The 25,009-nt window shown below is 49.1% G+C and overlaps 1 protein-coding gene across 1 annotated transcript in view; it reads right to left on the bottom strand.

Moving 5' to 3' along the window:
- PPARGC1A (PPARG coactivator 1 alpha) overlaps positions 1-5,830 on the bottom strand; it is a 663,751-nt gene extending 657,921 nt beyond the window's left edge. The window contains exon 1 of the mRNA XM_059674345.1: positions 5,317-5,830. The gene's annotated coding sequence lies outside the window, so the exon portion shown is untranslated. The remainder of the gene's footprint in view (positions 1-5,316) is intronic.
- Between the last annotated feature and the right edge of the window lie 19,179 nt (positions 5,831-25,009).

The raw sequence follows: 25,009 nt of genomic DNA, 5'->3' as shown, positions 1-25,009 counted from the left end.
TAGCCTTACTGGAAGACCTCCCAACAAACCCAAGTTATTACAAGTCTCTTTTACTTTTGGGTCTCCCTAAAAGAACCCAACATTTGAAAAACTGAGGTCAGGGGAGCTGGATTTATAGGCGGATTTCTAAAAAGTATCTATTAAAGGCAAATATATAGAAATGTATCTGACACCTATTTTGTAGATCATAATACATCTTCAGGAAAATAAAAATGTTTGCAATGTATAGCAGCCCAGTTTCTATTTTTTGAACTTTGAGATGTTGGCTTTCTAACAACTTTGTAAATGGAGGACGTTTACAAGTCTTGGCTCATCTCCAGGGATCCAAACATTGTTACCACTTTACGAATTCTGAAACACCCAGAAAAGAGGGAGGGAAATACTAAATCCTTTATAGTCCTTGGACTGGATGGGAAAGACAGGTTCCTCAGTGGGCTGCTTTCCACTTTGGCTACCCATGTGCATGGAAGTATTGCCAAGCCAAAAAAAAAAAAAAAATGGCAGTCAGCACAAGCTTTCAACAACTTACCCACATCCATTAATGATTCTGCATTGAAACGTCTATCCTGCTTGAAAAGATAGAGGGAGTACAGAGAATTACAGGTACTGGCTAACAGAAGTCCAGGGCTGGATTCCACTCAGACACTGCCTACTTGGAGAAATATGTGTCTCCTTATAAGGGTGCATTTTATATTGCCAGTCTGGAAAATCTGGTGGAGGCGGCAGGGGTTTGGGGAAAGAGAAAGAAAGTTAAAAAGCATAGTCAAGTCTGTTGATAAAGTCTTTTTCACAAACTGAAGTTCAGCTACCCAATAACAAAACAAAAAAAACACACAAAACAAACAAAACAAAACAAAAAAAAACACCTGGTCAATCAGGTGAATCGAGTCAGACGTCTGGCCCCATGGACACCCAAGCAGTCGGCTAATTGGCTCCATTTTTCACTTTCAATGGATTGACTCGATATCATACAGACCTGGCCTGCTTCGATTTGGGCTTACATAGGGACAACTAATAAGGTGACCTAGGTTCACATTGCAGGCCATAATGACCACTCCTGCGGTCAGCTTCACGACAGAGACAGAAAGCTTAAACAACTACAGGCGAGACGCGCAGGTTGCAAAGCACAACATGAAAAGATGAAGCTGGGCTTGGAAGCTGGCACTACTGCCATCCCTAGGCGTGAAACTGTAAATTAAAGAATGGTCTGTTGTCTGCTGCACTGAGCCAAATCAGAGGCATTTCACATACACACTTTAATTGGGGTTTTCATTTTAATTGAAGAAATAAATTCCACCTAAGCAGATGCTTGTCCCCCCCACACACACTCTCCCTATGGTATGTTTTACACATTGGCAAGTGGGTGCAAAATATCTACAACATGGTCTACTCGGATATAAGATGGAATTTCCCGGTTTTTAAATGGTAACAGATGCAGTTTCAGCTCTGATACACACCGGGCTCTCTCCCAAAAAAATCACCCCAATCCCCACCACCCCCAGCTTTAATAATAGAGCATCACGGAATAAACTAAAATCCTTCCAGTCAACGATGATTGTTTTTGTTTTTGTGTTTAGCAATGAAAAAAACAAAACAAAACAAAACACAAAAAAAGCCCTTGTTCCCAAATGTCCAGGTCTCTTGATAAAGAACCCCCACCTTCATTATGTTTTCCACTTGCTTGTTTATAACCAGAGGTGTCATAATCAGGTTTCTTGTGAAAATGAAAGTAATCAAAAAATGCCTTGTGATTCCAGGAAACGAGCTTCTTAGGGAGACATGCCTGCCTGCTATTGATGTTGTAAAAAGGCTCCTTTTACATGTTATTAGATGTTGAGAGCACATCATATTGATCTAGAAATAAAAAGCTTGATTTTTTTTTAGTACAGGCAACCCTCACTTTCATAAGTACTTTATACACTAGGAAGAGAGTTTTATTTTTAATTGAGGTAGAGTAAACAAATTATATTTGAAGAGCATTGCTATTTTTAGGGAACCGAGGATTTGTAAGCTTTTTGGCAGCAATTCAGGTAAAAACAAAAAAAAAATCATGAATAAGTCTTACTCTTACAAATTTGGCCTGGGCCTCTCCCTAGCAGCCCTGCCCAGGGTCAAAATGCGATCTAAAGTGTTGTGTGTGCGTGTGTGTGCGTGTGCGTGTGCGTGTGTGTGTGTATGTGTGTGTGTGTGTGTGTGTGTGTCCTCCGTAGGAACAGTTGGGAGTAGGTTTCTCAGTCATTTGCCCGTGTTCAAACGCTGAAAGGGCAAACTGGGAATCAATAAGAACCTGGGTCCTTACGCACGTATGTGCCTCATCCCTGGAAATGGTGGTATGGCTGCACAGGAAACCGCCCTGCCTGGCTGCATTTACCCCCAGCGACTAAAGCTTCTGTAGCACTTGAGGGCACCTTCCTCTAATGATGTCCACCGCTCATTTGTTTCTGTACTTTACCTTAAAGTTCATACAGCACCACTGGAAGAAGAAATCAATATTTCAAATAATCTCCCTCTCCCCACCATACCACTCCACTGCGCTAAGGGTAGCACACCACCCAATCCCCGCCCGTGAGCGAGTCCGCCTCTCCCCAGAGCAGCGCCAGCCGCTAGATCAGAAATTCTTTCCGATTTTCTGAGCAGCATGAGGCTCCCTTCCTAGAAGAAAGAGCTTGCCTTTGGGGGGAAACGCTTTTCCAAGCCAAGTTTAACTAACTTTACCCAAAGAACCCGACAGTTTTCCTCTTGCTAAAACGCCGTCCGCACCCCCTTCTCTGGTTCTCCCCTTCCTTCGATCCAATCTTGCTCCGCACCCCTCCCTCCGGCCCACCTCCTTTGGTTTCCAAGGAGTTGGCACGTGACTGCCTGTCTTGCAAAATCTGGCCGCAGCCTTTCGCTCTAAACGACTTGTTTCCTATCTCATTAAAGCTGTTGCCAGTCCTCCCGTCGCTGGGAAGCGGTATCTCTGCGTGCTTCCTTACACCGAGTCTCCGTTCGGTCTCCTTCGGAGGAAAACACCGCGGCGCGGCCCCGAGGTGCAGGTCGGAGATACACAGGGAAACTTATCCTAACGCATCTGACTCCAGGCCGGGGCGGGGGGTGCCGCGGCCGAGAAATCCTGAATCCCCGCCGGGCTTGTGCCGCGTGCGTGGGGTCGAGCCTTTCTCTACCGGTCTTGGTCCTTAAAGGCGAGCTGCGGTCGGTTCCTGACTCATGGACAATCTCACACACACACACACACACACACACACACACACACACACACACACACGTGCGCGGACGCCCGCTCCTGGAGAGCTGGAGTTTGCAAAACCGAAGGGGTTGTTGGCTCTCGGCAATCTGGAGCCCGCACCCCGCACCCGGAGGCGTGGAGAGCACCCAGGCCCCGCCAGACGGGGCAGGGTGGCCTGGAAAAGGCCCCCGGGGCCGGTCACGGAGAGCCATAGAACTCCCGGAGCCGCCCCACTCCAGCGCCGGCGCGACCACCCCGGCATTCCTGCAAGTTTCTACTTACAGCGGGGCCTCCTACTGCCGGCTGCCTCGCCCGGAACCCCCTTGTCACTTGCCTGAGCCGCCCTCAAGCTCCACCCCGAGCTCCGCGCCCCCAGAGCGGCCGGCCCACTTCCCGGGAGCGGCCCAGACGCCCCCGCCCGCGGCGGCGGCCCGGCGGTCTGGCCAGAGCTCGCCGCCGTCTCCCGCTGCTGCGCGGCGGCAGGAGCCTCTCCAAGGCTCCCTAGGCGCCCTGATGTATTATTCACGGGGACGGCCACGGCGCTTTCTGGAGAGCCACTCCGGGTTCTCCAGATCTTCACCTGGCAACTACTAGTTGGGCGATTTCAGGATTTTGGAAAACTGGGGGTGACGCGGGAGCGGCGGAGCACATTTGTCAGTTGTTTTGCCCAGAGGGTTTGCATTATTTTGCGGGTTGCTCGCAGGAGCGCGTTGAGCCCGGGGCCCGGGAGGGAGCGCGCCGGAGCCGGCGTGTGCGGCGGGCGGCCCTGCGAACCGCCGAGGCTGGCAGGCGGGCTGGAAAGAAGAGACGCCACGGCGACCGGGCGAGCCGGACCGAACTGAGCTCTTTTCCTGGACACCCCGCATCCCCGCCGGTCCGTTCTCCCTCCCACCCCCACCCCCCGCACAGCGCGCGCTCCGCCAGCCTGGGAATCCCCCGCGCCCCAGACCGCCCACCGAGTTGCTGTGCCTTTCACCATTGCTCCTTCCCCTCGCCTCCGGCCCCAACTTTCCCAGCCTGGACCAGAGCACGCGAGCGCGCGCGCGCGTACACACACACACACACACACACACACACACACACACACACACACCCCTCCTCCCTCGACTCCAGCTCCACTTCCCCGTGCAGTTTGGGAATGACAGATGCCTGTAGACTTTCACCAAGCATGCGGTGGGGGCAGCAGACTACAACAGTTATTTAATTAAAAGGCATTTTTCCTCTCTCTTTCTCGCTCTGCCTCCCAGAATAGCTTTTGCACCCCTAGAACCTGAGCACACGCCTGCCTCTCCAGGTTACCAGTGGCCCGCTAACACCCATCTGCTTCCACGCGCCCCCCCTTTCCGGAGTCTACCCCCCACCCGCTTCCCAATCCCCACCCGTCACACCGACATGCACACCTAGAGGCCGGCGGCGGGGAGTGTTGAGGGCACGATGCAGCCAGACTGCATTGCACAGTCATCAAAGTTAAGTGTGTGTGGTTTTGGGGTGTTTGTGCGCGCCGGGGGAGGCGCGGGGTTATGGGCACTGGAGCATCCACTCTGCCCTCCCCCATCCGCGGGGTCAGGGGACGCCTCCACTTGAGATTGCAGCCATTTTAGGGAAAGAGGTGGCTCCGGGCCCGGGGGGAGTGGAGGAGGAAGAGCACATCGCGGGGGACTCGCTGCTCCGCAGCCCCTCGGCGCAACTGGAGGGCGGGCAGGCGCCGGGCGCACAGGGGCGCGGCGCCCGCGGCGACTTGGGGAAGGTTGCGCTCGAGTTCCCTGGTTTTGCCCGGAGTTGTTCGGGGTAACGTGCCGGCTCCAGCTTCTTTCTTGGGTTCCCGCTGGGCTGGGAGGTGGGGGCGGGGTAGGTGTCGGTGGCAGATTGGGCACCGGAGGGACGCGACAGACCCTGGAGACTGGAGAGCTGGTGCTGGGGGAAGAGGGACACCTCCTCTCGCCGGTTGGCACTGACCCAGACAGTGCGACCCACTTGGCCCCCCAGCCTCCCCACCCCCTCCCGAGCCTCTGCCTCCCCGCCGAGTGCCAAGTGAGCGCGCGGCGGGGGGCATGGGGCGCGACGCCTCCCGGCCCTGAGCCACCCCTTACCTGGTTGGAAGGGGTTTCCCAGGAGGAGCCGTAGTTGTAAAAGAAGGAAGAGAAGAAGGTATCTTCCGACAGCCCGCAGCCCGCCATGCTCTGGATGCAAATAAAATGAGGAAAGGGGGGGTGGGGGGTGGAAAGCACACAGAAAAAAAGCAACCAAAATTTTTCAAAATCAAATTAAACCAATAAGCGAAGAAGAAATTCTCTCGAAAATAAAGAAAAGGAGGGGAAGGGAACGGCGAAGGGAACGGAAACTCTGGCGGCGCTGCCTCTCCGGCTGAGGGATGCTCGGGCTGCCGCCGCCGCCGCCGCCGCCGCCTTCTCAAGACGGTACCTAGAGAGGTTCGTCCTGACTTGGGCAGCCGCCGCCGCCGCCGCCGCCGCCTGTGCCGGCTGCGTGTGTGCGCGTGTGTGTGTGCGTGTGCGTGTGTGTGATGTGTGCGCGCAGAGCGAGAGACCGCAGGGGAAGCGAGAGGGCGAGAGAATGAGCGAGGCTGGATGGAGGGCGCAGCGGCGGAGCGGGCGGGCGTGTGCGCGCGCGGGGGTGCGTGTGTGTGTGTGTGTGTGTGTGTGTGTGTGTGTGCGCGCGCGCGCGCGCGTGTGGCTGGGTGTGCGTCTGTTTGGGGAGCTCACCGGAGAGCCAGGGCCGTCACGTGGGCGCGCTGACTCCGCCGGCTGCCGGGGACAGCCTGTACTACAGCCCCGGCCACTAAATCAGCCAGCGCCGCCAGACCTTTGCAGCCCCCCCAGCCGCAGGCCGCCCTCCCCGCCGGGCCGTGCGCGCCCCGGGACGGCAGGGAGCGCGGGTGCGGCCGCGGGCAGGTGGGTGAGCGAGGAGGGGGGCGCCCCGAGCCGGGGCGGGGGCGGGGGGGAGAGATGCCCGCCGAGACGCACAGGTTCCGCGTTACGCCCCGAGCCCTCCTGGTTGGCCTTGCTCCCACACTCTTGGAAGATTTTTTTCCCCCCTTAATTCCTAAAATTGCCTTCCCATGCAGAGAGACCCCTGTTCCACGGAGAAATTATTTTTCACTCAGTTGCTACGTCTCGATTTTCTTTCTTTCCCGGCGCCTCTCGTCCCCCGCGCGCACACACACGCAGGCACATGCACACCCGTGGCCGCCGCCTCCCATCCCAAATGCAAACCCACTTCCTTTTGCCAGTTGCTGTAGTTAAGCTAAGTCAACGCTACATCAAACTAGGCTAGGCTGAGAGAACTGGAAAGTGGATTTAGGGGACAATACTGCCCCAGCAGGAAGAAAGGCTCCAGTTTGGCATTCTGTTGATTTAACAGTTAAAAATGAAAACGGATTTTGTAGCTACTGCACTAAAACTCAGGCCCTTGAGTCACAATTCTTTACATCGAGCTGTTCTATTAAGTCTAGCATATGTTATAAAAATGTAAATACACACACACACACACACACACACGACGATGGTATATTAGGACCAAACCAACCTTTTTCTCAATCTTAATGATTGCGTATAGCTGAAAGTTTGTTTCTGCAAAAAGACACTCCTTACTGGCTCCCCCCGACGCCTTGTACAGGTATTTATAGTAAGCAAATTTCAAATAAAAATGGGCATATCTGTGTAAGATGCTCCTACAAGTATTTGAGTCCTCACAAAAAAATACTTGAAACAACCTGTTATAGGCAATTTATTTTGTTTTGTTTCTGAATCCTTTTCCAAATGTTGTCCATTTTTCTTCAAACCCCTTGTGTTTTCCTAGGAGTTCACACTTCCTATTGTAAATTCCCCACTTGAGGTCGAAATCCTCTGTGAAATAAACATTCCCACAGCAACCCAGTGATGTCACAAACATCGGCTCATTATTTCAGAGGGGAAATAAAGCGAGAGAAAAAGATTTCTCTAGAAAGACAGACAGTTGCTGTTTTCTTGCGAATAGGGTTGCTTCTGCTAGATATTCAGGAAATATATTCGATTTCTGCCTAAATACTGTTTTGTTTTTCTGAGATGGACTTATTTTTCAAACATGTGTCAGATGATCTTAAAAAATAAAAAAGTCATCCTCCGCTTTTCTGGATACCTGAAGAATGGTGCTTCAAATCCGTGGTCCTTACCTGTGCTGGCCACTATAGATTTTAATAAAGGAGAAAAAGATTTTTTTTTCTAAAAAATGGTGTGGGAAAGAACATTGAGAGGTGAAATTTAATGTACTAACTTCAGGCCCAAATAGTGCTGACTGACCTGGCTTCAAAAATACAATCGTTTTTTAAGAAAAGTATTAGACTCACAGAAATTCTATTTTGTTATCAAAGTTAGTGCTGATCTCACCAATATTGAACAGAGGGGCTTCTCCTCCATTGTTCCTTCTATTGTTTCCGGTGCCTCCAGGCTGGGAGCAGGAAGGAAGAATTCTTCATGCTGTCCCCCGTTTAATCCCACTGCAGTGCCACTCCTATAAATATTAATTGTAAAGGGACTAGACAATATAACATTGGGCCCAACACCTGGGATTTCTTAGGCTTCCTGGCTACATAAAGTCCTTTAGATAATATCTACACAAGGCACTATAGAAATTTGTAAAATGCTTTTTAAAGTATTTTTATTTTTTTATGGATTTCAGAGAGGAAGGGAGAGGGAGAGAGATAGAAACATCAATGTTGAGAGAGAATCATTGATTGGCTGCCTCCTGCACACCCCCTACTGGGGATCGAGTCCACAACCTGGGCATGTGCCCCTGACTGGAATTGAACCTGGGACCTTTCACTCCGTAGCCTGACACTCTACCCACTGAGCCAAACCAGCTAGGGCTGTAAAATGCTTTTATTCATTTTTTTAAAATGTGTAAATGAAGTGTCCAAACACATGTGGTCACCAAATCCATGTCACATGGAATCCATAGCATAGATTCAGTGCACAGGGCAATGCTCTAACCACCGAGCACACTGGCCAGGGCCCCTCATCTTTTTTTTTATCCTCACCCGGGGACATGTTTTTATTTATTTATTTTTTAATCTTTATTGTTGAAAGTATTACATATGCCCCCCTTTTTCCTGTGACCCCTTCTAGGTAAAGTGCTCTTTCTATATAGTGTTTTAGCTCAAGTTGCCATCTGTTCCTGCAGCCACCTGGTCTCAGCTCAGGTCCCACTTCTACTCCCATAGAAGTTAATTCTATCTCTGGGATCCCCTTTCCTGTTTGTTGAATGAATGGCTTTATTCCTCACAATAATCCTGGAAAGATCAGGATGCTTGATCCCCATTAATAGATGTGGAAACAGGCTCAGAAATGCTAAACAACCTGCCCCAGGCCACCCAGCTACAAAGTAGTAAGAATTGAACCCAAACTTTGGGACCCACCTCCTCTCCCATCCAGCTCTAACCTGACCCATCGCAGCACGGCTCCTATATGATCGTTTCACATATCCCCCCGAAGAGAGAGCTAGTGGTTCCTCTCCCTAACTGCCCAAATTGGTGATGAGCTTACATTTGTGAGATATGTTCATTTACAAACTGATGGCGCCCAGCGGCATGGCTCTGTGGTTGAGGGTTGACCCATGAACCAAGAAGTCATGGTTCCACTCCTGGTCAGGGCACATGCCCAGGTTGTGGGCTCCATCTCCAGTGTGGGGCGTGCAGAAGGCAGCCAATCAATGATTCTCTCTCATCACTGATGTTTCTATCTCTCACTCCCTCTCCCTTCCTCTCTGAAATCAATAAGAATATATTTAAGAAAACAAACAAAAAATAAACTGATTGCATGTTCACTAGCTCGTCTGCTCTTCAAGAGGACCCTGCTAGGAAGCTATTATCATTTTTGTTTTATAGATGACGGAACTGAGGCTCAGGTCCCAGCATGGATGGAAGTGGAGAGAATTAGACTAAGCGAAATAAGCCAGTCGGAGAAAGATAAATACCACATGATCTCACTCATATGTGGAATATAATGATCAACATAATTTGATGCACAAGACATTCCTGACTCCCCCCATCTTACCTATATCTAGCAGGTGGCAGAGCTGGGTCTTGAACCAAAGACTTCTGGTTCGTGACTTGACTTCTCTCCCTGAAATTTCATCTATCCCATCTCCAAACACATGGATCCATGGAGCAGGCCCAGGGCCTGCAGAGACATCCAGCGAGGGAGAGGCAGAAGCAGGTGGGCTCTCCTCTGAGCAACAAACAGGGGAATGCTTGTATAAATAAAGCCTGGCCTCCAGCCACAAACCCTTAGCTCCCCTTAAATTGCCAGCTCTCTCTTCTTTAAACTGAGAGTTCCAAAGAGCGCCACCTGGATAGACTTGTGATAAAACGCCTTCTTCTTTGCCCAGCTTGCTCCCCTCCCGGGCAGCCCCTCAGTTCTGAAAGAATTCTTCCCCGGTAGATTTGCTCATCTGGCATTAGCACAGTAATATGGAGGTTTGTTTGCTGGTTCCCAACAACAGAAAAACAAGCCAACCCCTTCTACCCCCTCAGGGGCCCAGAACAGATGGAGGCAGCCAACCCCTTGGGAAACAGAAGGCGCCGTGAGCTCATTGAGAAAAGATCACCCAGGCCACCTTGCCGACTCCTTGCTGTGCAGTATACAAAAGTCTGAAGATGGAAACCCAAACCAGAAAGTTCTTGATTTCCAAATTCACTGTGGTTGGTTTTCTCAAGGCAAACCAAACTTTCTTCCGCATGCATTCCTGTCATATTGCCAAGTCACGATTTGCCACACTTGAAAATGTGTAATTTGTTGAATTGCTATCATTCCATTAATGAGAAACCCCATCTTTATTCATAAACCCTTCCCCCCACAAGAAATAAGTTTTGCATTAATTTCATATTGGTAATTGGTTGGTAGTCCAGATGACGCTGGGCGGTTTCCTTGTTTATAAATGAGGTGCATTAACACGCTCATACCACTAGGGTATCATTTAGCGAATGGCTGCTCTGCTCTGCAGATGCGGGAGGCCAAATTGTTGTGGATGTGGATAAAAAATGATCGCTTTGGCTAAAACTGCAGATGGGAAGCAGATGTAATGTACAGAGGAAGTTTGATTTCACTCCGTCTCCTTCCTTTATTAAAATAAAGTCTGCTAATTTGTCTTATTTTAAAAAGCCCTCTGAATACAAACTCATGTGTGTCCATCCCACGCAAAGTGAAAACCCTCTCATTCCTCCCTTCAAGAAGTTTACAGTCTCAACAAATGTTGTTTGGTCTACCCGTTTTTGTTTTTGTTTTTTAGTTACCAATTTTTCTTGGTAATTGTTTAACATTTTACATCCTCTCACCAAAATTATAATTACCCCAGGGAAGGATTAACATTAAGAAGTAGTGAGACGAGAGAACTCAGAAATCGACCCAAGCCATTATGCTCAATTAATATTTGACAAAGGAGGCAAGAGCCTACAATGGAGTCAAGGCAGTCTCTTCAATAAATGGTGCTGGGAAATTTGGTCAGATACATGCAAAGAAATGAAACTAGATCACCAAATTACACCATACACAAAAACAAACTCAAAATGGCTAAAGGACTTAAATGTAAGATGGGAAACCATAAAAATTCTATAAGACTCCATAGGCAGCAAAATAGCAGACATATGTCGTAGCAATATCTTTACAGACACAGCTCCTAGGGCAATGGAGACTAAGGAGAAAATAAACAAATGGGACTACATCCAAATAAAAAGCTTCTGCACAGCAAAAGAAACCATCAACAAAACAACAAGAAAGCCTACTGCATGGGAGAACATATTTGCCAATGATATTTCCAATAAGGGTTTAATCTCCAAAATTTACAGAGAACTCATACAACTTTTCAAAAGGAAGGTAAACAATCCAATCAAAAATGGGCAAAGGATCTAAATAGACACTTTTCAAAAGAGGACATACAGAAGGCCCAGAGACATATGAAAACATGCTCAAAATCACTAATCATCCAAGAGATGCAAATCAAAACAACAAGATACCATCTCACACCTGTCAGAATGGCTACCATCAACAAATCAACAAACGACAAGTGCTGGTGAGGATGTGGAGAAAAAGGAACCCTCGTGTACTGCTGGTGGGAATGCAGACTGGTGCAGCCACTGTGGAAGACAGTATGGAGTTTCCTCAAAAAGTTAAAGATGGACTCCCATTTGACCCAGTGATCTCACTTCTAGGACTATATCCTAAGAACCCAGAAACACCAATCAGAAAGGATATATGCACCCCTATGTTCATAGCAGCACAATTTACCATAGCTAAGATCTGGAAACAGCCTAAGTGCCCATCAGCAGATGAGTGGATTAGAAAACTGTGGTACATCTACACAATGGAATACTATGCTGCTGTAAAAAAGAAGGAACTTTTACCATTTGCAACAGCATGAATGGAACTGGAGAGCATTATGCTAAGCGAAATAAGCCAGTCAGAGAAAGATAAATAAATACCACATGAGCTCACTCATATGTGGGATATAATGATCAATATAATTTGATGCACAAGAATAGATCAGAGACAAATGGTAGAGGAGGGGGAGTTAGAGAGCAACCAAAGGACTTGTATACATGCATATTAGCATAACCAATGGACACAGACATTGGGGTGGTGGGGACTTGCCCAGAGTGGGAATGACTGGGGGAAGCGGGGGTCAATTGGGGGAAAGGAGACATATGTAAAACTTTAGACGATAAAATAAATAAATAAATAAATAAATAAATAAATAAATAAATAAATAAATAAATGTAGTGAGACGCCCTGGCTGATTTTGCTCAGTGGTTAGGGCATTGGACCTTGGACCGAAGGGTCGAGGGTTCAATTCCCAGTCAAGAGCACACCACATACTTCGGTTGCAGGTTCATCTCCATTCTGGTCTGGGTGAGAGTGGAAGGCAATCAATCAATGTGTCTCTTACCTCAATGTTTCTCTCTCTCTCTCCCCCAACTCCCCTCCCTTTCACTCTCTCTCAAAAAAAAAGAAATCAATGGAAAAATTTTCTCACTCCTCAGTTGAGGATTTAAACAAAAAAAATAGTGAGACAAGGAAAAATTGGGGGGCAGAGGAAGAGTATAAAAAGCAAGGAAGAGCCCAGCTGGCATGGCTCAGTGGTTGAGCATCGATCTATGAACCAGGAAGTCATGGTTCGATTCCTGGTCAGGGTACATGCCCAGGTTGCAGGCTTGATCCCCAGTGTGGGGTGTGCAGGAGGCAGCCAATCAATGATTCTCTCTCATCACTGATGTTTCCATCTCTCTCTCCCTCTCCTTTCCTCTCTGAGATCAACAAAAAATATATATGTTTTTAAAAAGATACTAAGGCAGAAAATGAACCTCAAAATAACTATCTATATATATAAAAGCCAAGCGATCAGAATGACCAGAACAACCGGAATGAACTGTAGCTATGACGCACACTGTGGCCAGCCAACCAGCTCGATGGGGGCGGGGCCAGCTGGCCAGCCACCCACATCCCCTCCCCCTGGCTGGCCCTGGCCCCGATTGGCCCCCCCATCAGAGGCGGGGCTGGCTGACCTCCAGAGGCTCCCCCACATCCCCTCACCTGGCCAGGCCCCAATTGGCCCCAATCACAGGTGGGGCCAGCTGGCCAACCTCCCATGGCCCCTCTCCCTGGCCCAGATCAGCCCTGATCGAGGCGGGCTGGCCAGACCCCACCTGTGCACGAATTTGTGCACAGGAGCTCTAGTAACAATAATAATAATAATGAACAGAATGCTCAAAATAGTCCAGGAATGAAGGACAGGACAGTCTTTCTTACTTTGGACTTCCCTGAGATGAGGTTTTGAGTGCAAGATGTTAGTTTGGGAGGAGATCTGGGAACACAGGTAAGGAAGTAGGGGAAGTGAGATAAAGAAATGAAGGAAGCATTACCATGGCAACCAGAGTTGACTCCTACTTGGGAACCACTGGGAGGACGTGGAGAACACACACTTCCAAGTTACTCCATTCAAGGGGTGAGGAATCCAGGGTATTGATCCTCTAACTCAGCTGCAGTTCTGCTCCCAGGTGTTATTAATTCCCCAGCACCTTCAACCTGTGGCACAAAGTGGGTCTGGCAGCCAGAGAAAGTCCTCAGGCAAATGGATGCAGAGGCCGATGTTAGAATCTGGGGCCATGTATATAGTCAGGGGTGAGGGGATATGGGTAGGGCATCAAGAGCATCTGCTACCCAAACACTAACTTGCTTCATTTTATAAAGACCTTATGAAGTGGGAACTATTACATTTCTACTTTTTCCTAAGAGAACACAGTCTAGGAGCGTAAGAAATGGCATCTGTTGTTTTTACCCAGTTAGCACCGGTTCCCTCTTCTGGTAACAGCCCCCTCCCTGCCTTTCCCTTTGAAAACATCCCCTTCCCCGTCTCAGTGAGCCGGCCTAACTCCCTCACTCCAGGCACGCACAGGTGGCCCAAGCTGACCTGAGAAGAGCTCTGCTTCAGCTTTTCGCTGGAGCCATGGGCCTGGGGTGTGCTCTCTACCTGTCAGGAAAATGGAGCTGGAAGGATAGAAGCCTGGAGCGTGTCCAGGTCATGTTACTCCCACAACAATGATCCCAACTGCTTGAGAGTGAAGCCCGCCCAGAGGAGAGCCAGCCTGAGAAGCCAGCACTGAAAAGAAGCATCACAGATTCCTCATTTACAGCTTTTGGGAAACTAGATCCAGCCCAACCGGAAGCTAGACACCTCCCTGGAAGCTCCACCTGCGTAAGCTAATAGACTCCTCTTTTGTTGTAAGTCAGTTGGAGCTTAATTCTTAAAAGTTAAGCAACTTGGCCGAGACCACACAGCTAATGAGTGCGGAGGTAATATTCAAACCCAAGGAACCCTGCTGCCCCATAGAGTGCTACGGCCCATGTACTCAACCATAGTGCTCCACAGTGCAATTAGCGTCTACCACAGGCCAGGGCCCAGAGCCACATCACCCTTCTCACTGCCTGGCCCTCACTCGCAGCCTCTTTCCTTCCAGAAGCCGCTGCCAATTTGTTTAAGAGGATAATGGGTCAGGATGCATCTCGGCCTTATTTGAATTGTTTGTTCCATCAAATCATTAAAAGTGTGCCCTGCCTTATTGATGGTCACTTGAAGCAAGGCCAGAGCAAAAGTGACAACAAGTTGAAAAAGAAAATAGAGTTAAGGCCTTTTTCTTTTCTTTTTTTTAAAAAATATATATTTATTGATTTCAGAGAGGAAGGGAGAGAGAGGGGGAAACATCAATGATGAGAGATGAAACATCATTGATCAGCTGCCTCCTGCACACCCCACACTGGCGATCGAGCCTGCAACCTGGCACGGGCCTGAATGGGAATCAAACCATGATCTCCTGGTTCAAGGGTTGATGTTCAACTACTGAGCCACGCCAGCCAGGAGACAACTCCTGTTTTAGTCAGAATTCAGTTGCAAGTGACAAAAAAAACACTTTACTAGCAAAAGAAAAAAGTTTCATTGGCTTACCTAACTGAAGAGACCAAGAATAGCTTTGTCCCCAGGAAAGGCCCAATCAACGTCCACACCACCGCTTCTTGGTTTTGCCTGCCTTCAGTCGACTTCACTCTCAACCCTACACAGAGCCTCCGGCAGCATCTGGTTCACCTCTTCCTTTTTACCAGTGGTCCTAACAGACAGAATAAATAGATGCCCGTTTCTCTCAACAGTCCCAGCAAACACCCTATGATTTCTGATCACTGGCTCTGATTGGTCCTGAGCCCATCTTTCCAATAAGTATGGTAGCCAGTGGCATGCAATTCACTGATTGACCAGACTTAAGTCATAGGCCCCTCCTTGACCAACGCACATGAACGGAGACTGGAGAAGATGTGGTTCCCCAGAGGAAAATTGGGGCACAATCTGGTAATCTATTTCTAGAAGAATGATGATTGGCTGTCAAGCAGGCCAAAATTGTTTCATCCACATCAGCACAGTGGTTGACATCACAGAGAACGCATGACCTTGCTTTTAATGGATTCCTACTTTGTCCAGAGAAAGGTAACACTACACATAGAGCAACAAAGAAAATATATAGCAATAAAGAAAGGTAATTACACGTTCTGATTTGCAGGCAATAGAATCCACTTCAATACTTTAAGTAGATACTCAGAGGCATTTCCTGGGAGAGCCTGAGAACTGGGTTTGCATGCTACTAATAGGAACAGAGCAGTCAGAGAAAGAAGGAGACACTCTGGAAGAACAAGAAGGTTTTGCCACCTGGTTGGCCAGAACTTAGCAGCCACCATACACTGCTCATTTCTGCCTGTCAGTCTGGAGCAGGTGTGTGTGCTCTGGGACACCATTCCATGTATGACCTTACCTGCAAAGGAGTATGGGAAATGTAGTTTTCAGCTTTCTGGTGTCTAAGTACCACAGGGTTAATTAAGAAGTGCTGCAATAGACACTGACGAGGTAATTTACAATATCTGCCATAGAGCAGATCAGGGGAGTTCAGTGGGAGAGAAGCAATAAAGGCTGGACTCAAGACCTGATCACGGGTCACACTGGCTTGCCTGACATGGCTCTGACATTTGCTAAAATGAAATAATAAAATAAAATTTAGAAGCTCTAGATGCCAGGAGCTGAGATGTCCACAGAAGCCTGTACTCTTCAGACCACTCCTGGACCACACCTGTAAGTGCTGGGTGCCAGTTGAAGACACACATGATACTGGCACGCTGTGTTTGTGGGAGGCAGTTAGGAAGACGTCTGGACCGTGTTGTACGAACCATCGGGACATCTCTCCCCTTCAAAGCCTATATCCAGTGTTTCTTCCCCTGAAATACTTTCACTTCTGTGCATTCCTCTCCGTCACCCCGGTAGGCCAGGCCACTTTCCTCTCTTGCCAGGACCTTCCAGTAAAATCCTGACAGGTCTTTCTGTATCCACTCTTGCCCTCTACCAGCCATTCCCCATGCTGCCAATAGCACAATCTTTTCAGAGCCCATATATAATCATGGCTGCCCTTCCATGGCCTCCACTGCTCTTTGGATCAAAGCTGTAATTCTTAAAGTGACCCCTTCCAATTCCTCCAATCTAACCGCCAGCCCCCACCCCCAGTCTGGCAGTTAGCATGTTTTTTGGAACCTCCTGGTTCATAGGTCCACACTCAACCACTGAGCCACGCTGGCTGGGCAAGCTGCTCTTATTCACTTTGGTTTTCCCACCTAGTACAGGACCTACCTCTTCAATAAAAGTTGACCAAATAAACTAAAAAAAAGCAATCCCCCTGCACAGAAAGCAGTAATAAAGAAAATGTGTTCTACTACCACCTTGAGACCTCAATTAATGTGCTTTTTCTCCTCGTGAATCCTTGCTTCCAAACAAACAGAACCTGACAGCCCGAATTAAATCATTTATCTTTCCAGCTCTCTGCCTTGGCTCGATCACCAGCGAATGCACCCTGATATTTCATCAGAAACTGGCAAAAACAAACACGATGGCCCAGCACCTTGACTTTATGTGTGCAACCCGTATACATACATACCCGGGAGAAATGCTCGTCTCCAACCCTTCTTTTACCTAGGCGGGGTTAAATGCCCAGTTACCAGATTTGATCCTTTTGTTTTCTTATGTAAACCGTACAGAGCCTGTATCTGGGTGTGTGTGTGTGTGCGCGCGCGCTCATGCACACTCCAGCCCGCGCCAACCACATTATTCACCTCCATCCATGAATTACACAGTGCAAACAGCCTTAGCAGGAAAGAACACGACCAGAAATGCAGAAAACTTCTGCTAAATGTTATGTTCCAGCTCCTTCTGACACACTGTAATGCCTTTTGATTTAGAGTGGCCAGCCATGGGCCGGGGAGGAAATTCAGGCGCATTTCCACCCTGCCCCGCATAATTAAATGCCGAGATGAAGTTTTCCCCAGTTCTGCTCTCAGAGCCAAACAATGCTTGTTTGCATTCCATCATCATCTATAAACACCACGGCCTGGAGAAGGCACCTTCGCTGTTCCACCACTAAACCTGACATCAGTGTGCCCTGGACCGCATTGAAGCATACCAGGAGGGCCTCTGATTAGGAAGCCCACGGTATTTATTTTTCTTTGAATAACAAAAAATATCCTATTTGCAGCTCACTATTTGGAAAGGGATAACATGGGTCTAGAGTAGACACTCCATCGATCATTCCGCATCAGGTCTGTGGAATCAAACATCTTTTCTCCTTCAAACCTCCATCCCAGGGCTGCTAAGTAGTCACTAGAGAGAGTGGTTTGGAGGTAGCTTCTGCCACTTCCCCCGCTGGGATCTGGACAGGGGGACCACAGGTAGGGCGAGGCATCAGAGCCAGGCACCAGGCAGCTGGCAGTCTCACCCAGCGTGGTGGTCGGACCAGGGTCTCTCAAGCTTGACCATGAACAGGAACCACCCAGGGATCTCGTCAGGCTGGAGAGCCTGGCTTGGGAGGGCTGAGTTGGTGCCTGAGATTCTGCATTTTCTGGCAAGCCCCTCGGCGATGCTGATGCTACAGGCCGCGGGCACATGATTGCAGTGAAGTGGCTTTAGACCTCAAGCTCCGAGTCAGATAGGCCTGACTGGGAACCACCTCCTTGGTGACTGGGGCCTCTTGGACAAAATACTTGCCCTCTCTGAGCCCTGGATTCTTTATCAGTGTAGCAGCGATGATAGCACCTATCAGGCAGGTCGGCCAAGAGGGTTAAAGTGTGTACTGCTTGTGAGGGGCTGGGAGCAATGCCTGGCCATTATAAAAACATTTGGAAAGTGTTACTTAGTGTCCCCTGATGCAGAGGCCTCCTGTACTGACAAACAAACACCAAGAGTGACAGCATCGAGACTAGAGCCCACTGCCTCTCCCACCTGGGAAGATGCCTTGCCCATTTTATTATTTTATTATTTTTAGTATTGAATTATTGTCTTGATTTAATTTTCTCATGACTCAAAGAAATACTTGTTTGCTTTAAGAAAGAAAGGAGGAAGACAGGAAGGAAGGTAAAGAGGGAGAGACAGAGGGAAGGAGGAAAGAGCAAAATAAAATAAGAAAAAACATCCACCAGAGAGATCACATGACATTTGGTCTGCATAGTTCCAAGTCATATAGACACATCTATTTCAAATAATCTAATCTAATAAAAGACAAACATGCAAATTTACCATACCTTCCCTACACCTTAAGCCACCCCCACCAGCCAATCGGAGCGACTATATGCAAATAAACCCAACCAAGATGGCCACCGGCAGCCACAGAGCTGGAGCAAGCAGGAGATTTGGTTGCTTCAGTGATGGAGACAGCCAAGCTTCCTGCCTGCCGCGGTTGGCTCTGAGCTCCAGTGAAGGCAGCAAAGTTTTAATTATAGAAGGTAAATAAATCCCAAAGAAAAAAGAAAAAAAGGAGAGGCTGGGAGCTTCCTTCTCCGGGGGGCTTGGCCAGCCTGAAAACGGCCTTCAGCCCCTCACCCAGACTGGCCAGGCACCCCAGTGGGGACCCCTCCACCCTAAAGGGGGTGTGACCAGCTGCAAACAGCAATCAGCCCCTCACCCAGGCTGGCCAGGCACCCCAGTGGGGACCCCCACCCTGAAGGGGGTGTGACCAGCCTGCAAACACCCATCAGCCCCTCACCCAGGCTGGCCAGGCACCCAAGCGGGACCCCCACCCTGATCTGGGACACCCTTCAGGGCAAACCAGCCGACCCCCACCCGTGCACCAGGCCTCTATCCTATATAATAAAAGGGTTATATGCAAACTGACCCTAACAGCAGAATGACTGGGAATGACTGGTCACTATGACACACACTGACCACCAGGGGGCAGACTCTCAATGCAGGAGCTGCCCTCTGGTGTTCAGTGCGCTCCCACAGGGGGCGCTCTGCTCAGCCACAAGCCAGGCTGACAGCTGCCAGTACAGCGGTGGTGGAAGGGAGCCTCTCCCACCTCCTCAGCAGCACTAAGGATGTCAGACTGCAGCTTAGGCCTGCTATCCACTGGCAAGTGGACATCCCCCGAGGGCTCCCGGGCTGCCAGAGTAATGTCTGATTGCCAGCTTAGGCCCAATCCCCTGGGGAGCAGGCCTAAACCAGCAGGTGGTCATCCCCTGAGGGGTCCCAGACTGTGAGAGGGCACAGGCCGGGCTGAGGGACCCTCCCCCCGCCGCCACCGAGTGCACAAATTTTTGTGCACCAGGCCTCTGGTGGGATTATATTGTACATGCCATTTTACAATCTTTTATGTTCACTTGATACATCACAATAACAATAGAAACAAAAGTAGTGTTATCCTACATAATAAAAGCCTAATATGCAAATTGACCAAATGGCAGAACAACCGGTGGAACAACCAGTCGCCATGACATGCACTGACCACTGGGGGCAGATGCTCAACGCAGGAGCTGCCCCAGCCCGCAGGCCCCAGGCCAGCCAAGGCGGGTGCCAGCGGGGGCCCCCCAATTGCCCCGCCAGTCGCCCCACAGATCAGCCCTGATCGTTGCCAGGCCTAGGGACCCTACCCATGCACGAATTTCATGCACAGGGCCTCTAGTCAAAAATAACAACAGATCCTCTTTAGTAGGTTCTTACTATGTGTTAATGCCCCTCTCACACACAGTCAGTGTCTTAACTCATTAATATTCTCAACACTTTGATGGACTCCTATCATCCTCATTTTAGAGATGACAAAACTGAGGTACAGACAGTGTCACTGAGCGAAAGGCACACAGCTACTAAATGGGGAATTCAGGTTGAAGACCAGGCAGCTGAAAGCATAGCCTGGGCCTGTAATTTCTATATCCTGCATCCTTTGCAGGGTCACCCTGACAGGCTGTTATGGCCTGATTTTTTCCCCACTTACCACATCGGAATATCTCTTCCTGCCATCCCTGTGTTTGCACAACATCATTTTTTATGCCTGCCTAGTATTCTGTTGTCTATTTATGAACTCCATTTTACAGATGAGAAAAGTGAGGCTGGGAAGCTCAGTAGATTGGCATAAATTAAGGGGAACAACCATGACCTGACTGGGATTCTGGGTTCTGTTCACCCAACAGAGACACTGAGCACCTACTGTGCGCAGGGAATTTGCTGGTCTCAGAGGAGAATGGAGGACCAATACAATTCTTACTGTTGTAGAAGTTTCTGCCCAGTGTGTTGAGCCATGCAAAAAAACAAGTAAGCAAATACATGAACAAGATGATTTGAGGTTCTGATGTGTGAGAAAAAACAATTCCACCATGCTGCGCGAGACTCTCAGGGCTACAGCTGCACACTGGCCCTGCGGTTACTGGCGTCCCTTATCAAGTCGGGATGGAGAGCTCAGCCAGCACATCAGCATGGGATCTGCTGGAGCAAGTGCCACCTCATCCCCGCCGAGCCTCTCCCTGCCCCGGCCTCCTGGTCTGTAACCTGAGGGACACAGTAGCAATGGCCTCCCAGGAGGATGGTGACCACGAACTAAACTAAAGCTGTTGAGGTGCTTGAGGAAATGCCGAGCAGGTGGGGAGACACAGGTAGGCAGGGGCCGAAGGCAGAGCCCCTGACACTGTAACTTCCACGGGACAGGACCGTCCAGCACAGCCCCTGGCCAAGCAGACCTGCCTCAGCACCTGCAGGGCCCAGCAAGGTGCCACCATCCTCATTCTCCTTTTCCAAACCAGCTGTGGAGTCACTTGTCCCAGGTCACCCAGCTGACCCAGGGGCCGAGCTGTGACTGGCCCAAGTCTTTCCTTCCTGCCTGTGGGGTAGAAACCGGTGAGAGAGGTGGCAGAGGGGCCACAGAGCTTAGGAGGCGACCTTCCAAGGGGCTCTCCCAGCCCCAGGCGCAGCCATTTGAAGATTTGCGCTTCCCGCTGTCCTGAAAGGTGGAAACAAAGTGGCCAAGACGGGCTGAGGGCAGCCTGGGGGGACACAGGGCCTTGGTGGGCCCATCCCTCCCGTGCCCTCCCGTGCCCGGCAGAGGGAGCTCCCTCCCTGGGGTTCCTGGGCACAGAAGGAGAGCGGGACAGGGACTTCCCTTCTCTTACGGGCCCTGGTGTTGTTACCTTGTTCCTTCACTTCTCCGGGGGGACTTGCGTGTGGCCTGGGCCTGGTGGTCTCCGTCGTCAGAAGAAGGACTGGTCCAGCCAGACTGGCTCCATCCCCTTCCCTTCACCCTCTCGGACCAGACCAACCTGCCATATTTTTCCTCTTGAATGTAAGAGCCTTGCAGACACAAAGATCCTTTTAGCTTTTAACATATTTAATAATTTATTATTTATCTGATATTTGGGTAAATGTATTCCTCAGATCATGCCTCTCCATCTCCCCGCTTCCAATTTGCACCTACCTGACCCGGTTTCTGTTAAAGTCCTCCTCCGCCCTCCAGGCAGGGTTTCCCCTTTAACACTGCGTTATGGTCCCCATGGACTGCCAGGCTTCATGTGCCCGGGAAGATGGCCTCTCCCCTTTCCCGTCCTCCGGCTCACAGGCATACAGATCGTATGTGTCACTAACACAGGGTTGGTTTTCCCTGCGTTGGTTCTTTTTTCAAACATGTTTGCCCTTCAGCCTGCTATTAACCAGTTTCTTCCTACTCTGAAAAACTTGCTCTTTTAAATGTCCTCATTCAGTGTTTTCCTCGGGGATTTTACCGTTTATTATGAAGTCAAAACCAATTTTGGAGCAATCATAGATACCAAATAGTTTCATGAATCTTTTGTACCCTCACAGCTCCTGGCACAGGGGTGGGCACAGAGCGGGGACCCAGTAAATACTTGTTGCAAGAAGGGATGTTTAGAAAGGCAGGGTGGGGTGTGGTGGGAGTGCCGAGGTGCGAAATCAGACTGTGTTGGTCTGATTGCTGGTTTTGTCCCGCATTTGCTGTGTGATCTTAAGCAAGTTACTCAAATGCTCTGGGCTTCTTTTCTCAGCTCTAACATGGGACTGAGAGTCTGCCATCTTCCAAGGCTTGTAAGGATTAAAGAAGTAAAGCACTTACGATGTTTTCTGGCAGACCGCGCTCTCAGTGAACAATAACTTTTGTTATCACTGACTGCCTACTATTTGCAAGGCCGATAGGTATTAGAGATAAACTTGAATCACAGGTAGAATCAGGCAAATCGCACCGCTCTCCTCTCCCATTTAAGAGCCACATCTGATAAAGGGAATAAGAGGATCTTGATCCTGGTTGTCTACAAAACATTCAGCTGCGTGGAAATGGCCCATCCATGAATCCCAGAGTCACACTGTCACGTCTGTGTGGCCTCAAGGCCAGCATCTGTAAAATGGGGATGGTACTTCGTCTCTTGCTGGGGAGAGAACCCACAATCCCTGCTCTCAAGTCTATCACCTTCGGTCAAATAATTTGACTCATTTGTCTAAAATGAATCACCCACAGACCATTGGGGAACAGTCGCTAGGGAGCCAACAATAGGAGCCATCCCAGTCCTCTATCAGGATGGGTGGACTCAGGTGTCAGAGACAGCAATGCCCACTAGGGGGCGAGCGCGTTCATTCATTGTCCCCAGTGGTGGATCAGTCCCAGGATTGGGAAGGGAAACTGGCATATCCCAGCACCTACTCCAGCCCCACCTGTGTGTGTATTACCACTGCCCAAGCTCGGGAAGTTGTATTAACCCCATATCGTACCTGGGAGATCTGAAGCTAACCTGCCCAGGATCACAGAGCTAAGAGAAGAAACTGCAATAGAACCCCAGTTTCTTACGCTACCAGGCTGCCCCCCAGGACCCCAGGAGAGGGCTGCACTCAACTTTGCCTGGAGGAAGGGAAGGTGTGCAGAAACCTGAAATGTACACACTCACACAATGGTGTGCCCCGTGCATCTCCCCCATCACCACAAAAGGAGCATCAGTTTAGGCCTACATTTCCCAAAGTGTGTTCCATAGAACATAAGTCCTTGGGGGGGTGGGGGTGCTCTCTGCAAAGGGTCTAGGGTCGTACAATCCTTGAAATGTGACCTTCACTATTTTCTCTGAAATACAACGTACACAGCCATTTGTTAAAGGTGCTGAGAAGTCCTGCAGCAAAGAAACAGGTCTGCTGGATTTTGTTGAAGCCAGTCGGCATTTCCTCGGCCTCTTTGACATCAGGGTTTTTATAGACATATGACATCCTTTAATGTTCACTCTGAGAAATGCTGGTTCTGTCAAATAAGGAACAGAATGAAAGTGACAAGCTAAGACTTTAAACACATGCATAGTGAGTAGATACAGATGCCTCAAGGACAGAAAAATGTGTCTGTGCAAGATACGTATGGAAAGTCCAAGCTATGAAACAAAAACTGAACCAGAACTGGAGAGAAACCTATAGCCTTTACATTATGCGAAACCATTTCAGCATTCGCCAGGACTCCCAGATAGAATCCATAAGACAAAATAAATAAAATCGCCATCAAGTTGTTTCACACCAGGGGGCTCAGAGCTAAGGAATTAGCACAGAATGCCAGTTTATTCATGAAGTTGCTCTGCTCACTAACATAACCAGAGGTTTTGCTACAGCTGTGCATTTGAATAGCTTAGAAGAGTGCAGTCCATGTAGCACTATTCATAATAGCCAAGACGTGGAAACAGCCTGGGTGTCCACTGACAGATGAATGGATAAAGGAAATGTCACACACACACACACACACACACACACACACACACACACACACACACACACACTACTCATCCATAAAAAAGAAATCCTGGCACCTGGGATACCATGAATGGATCTGGAAGGCATTATATTAAGTGAAATATGTCCAACAGAGAAAGGCAAATACTGTATGACCTCACTTATATGTGGAATATTAAAAAAAATAAATAAATAAAAATAAACTCCTAGAAAAGAGATCAGATTTGTGGTACCAGTGATGAGAGGTGGAGGGTGGAGGAATTGAATGAAGGTGGTCAAAGGTACAAACTTCCAATCACAAGGTAAGTAAGTACCAGGACGTTCTGCATGACATGATGACGTCGTTAACACTGCTCTATTTGAAAGTTGCTGAGTGTAAACCCTAAAGGTTCACACGGAGAAAAAGGTTTTTATAAATATATGAGGTGGTGATGTTAACCTATTGTGATAGTCATTTACCACTAAATACAGGTCACTGTGCTGTCCACCTTAAACTTATACTGTGCTGTGTCTCAATCATATCTCAATAAAACTGAAAAAATGTTAACCAGTACTTAAAGGATTACCAGAAAAATAAAATTGAGAACCTTAAATAGATTGAAAGATAAAAGTTATCAACACACACAGAGAAGGAAAAAAAGGAAAGAAAAAGTAGAGTCCCCGGGGACAGCTGGTCCCATGGCTGGCTCTGCAGTCTGCTCTCTCCAGTTCAGTGAGAGGCCACGGGAGACAAGGCAGGGCCCAGCTGCTGCTCCCGGCTGTGGCAGCTGCGGGACTGAGCTGAGTAGACCCTTGGTCAGCACAGAGCCCAGCAGCTTGCGCTGACCTCATGCCCCAGGACCACACGGAATAGAAGTACTTGCTGTTCTTGGCTGGGTAAAGCCAGGTGCAAATCCATCGGTCCGCCTCCTTTCAACAGGTGTGGTCTAATTTCCCTCCCCTGGAAACCGAGCCGGCTTGACCAAGAAGCTATGGGGGTACTTATGCTCAAGGGACTTCTGGGGCTCAAGGGACTTCTGGGGCTAGATCATAGGAAACATTGCAGCTTCTGGCACAGTCCCTTGGACCCCAGCCACTCTATGTGAGGAAGACCAATCTGCCCAAGGAAGGGCCAGGGGGAGCTCGGGCTGAGCTCCAGCCCTCGGCCAGCACCTCCTTGTCAGCCAGGTGAGGGCCCCATCCTGGCAGTGGATCTGC

Source organism: Myotis daubentonii, chromosome 1, assembly GCF_963259705.1.
Source record: "Myotis daubentonii chromosome 1, mMyoDau2.1, whole genome shotgun sequence".
Lineage (NCBI taxonomy): Eukaryota > Metazoa > Chordata > Mammalia > Chiroptera > Vespertilionidae > Myotis > Myotis daubentonii.
This window is presented reverse-complemented; position numbering and strand designations above follow the sequence as displayed.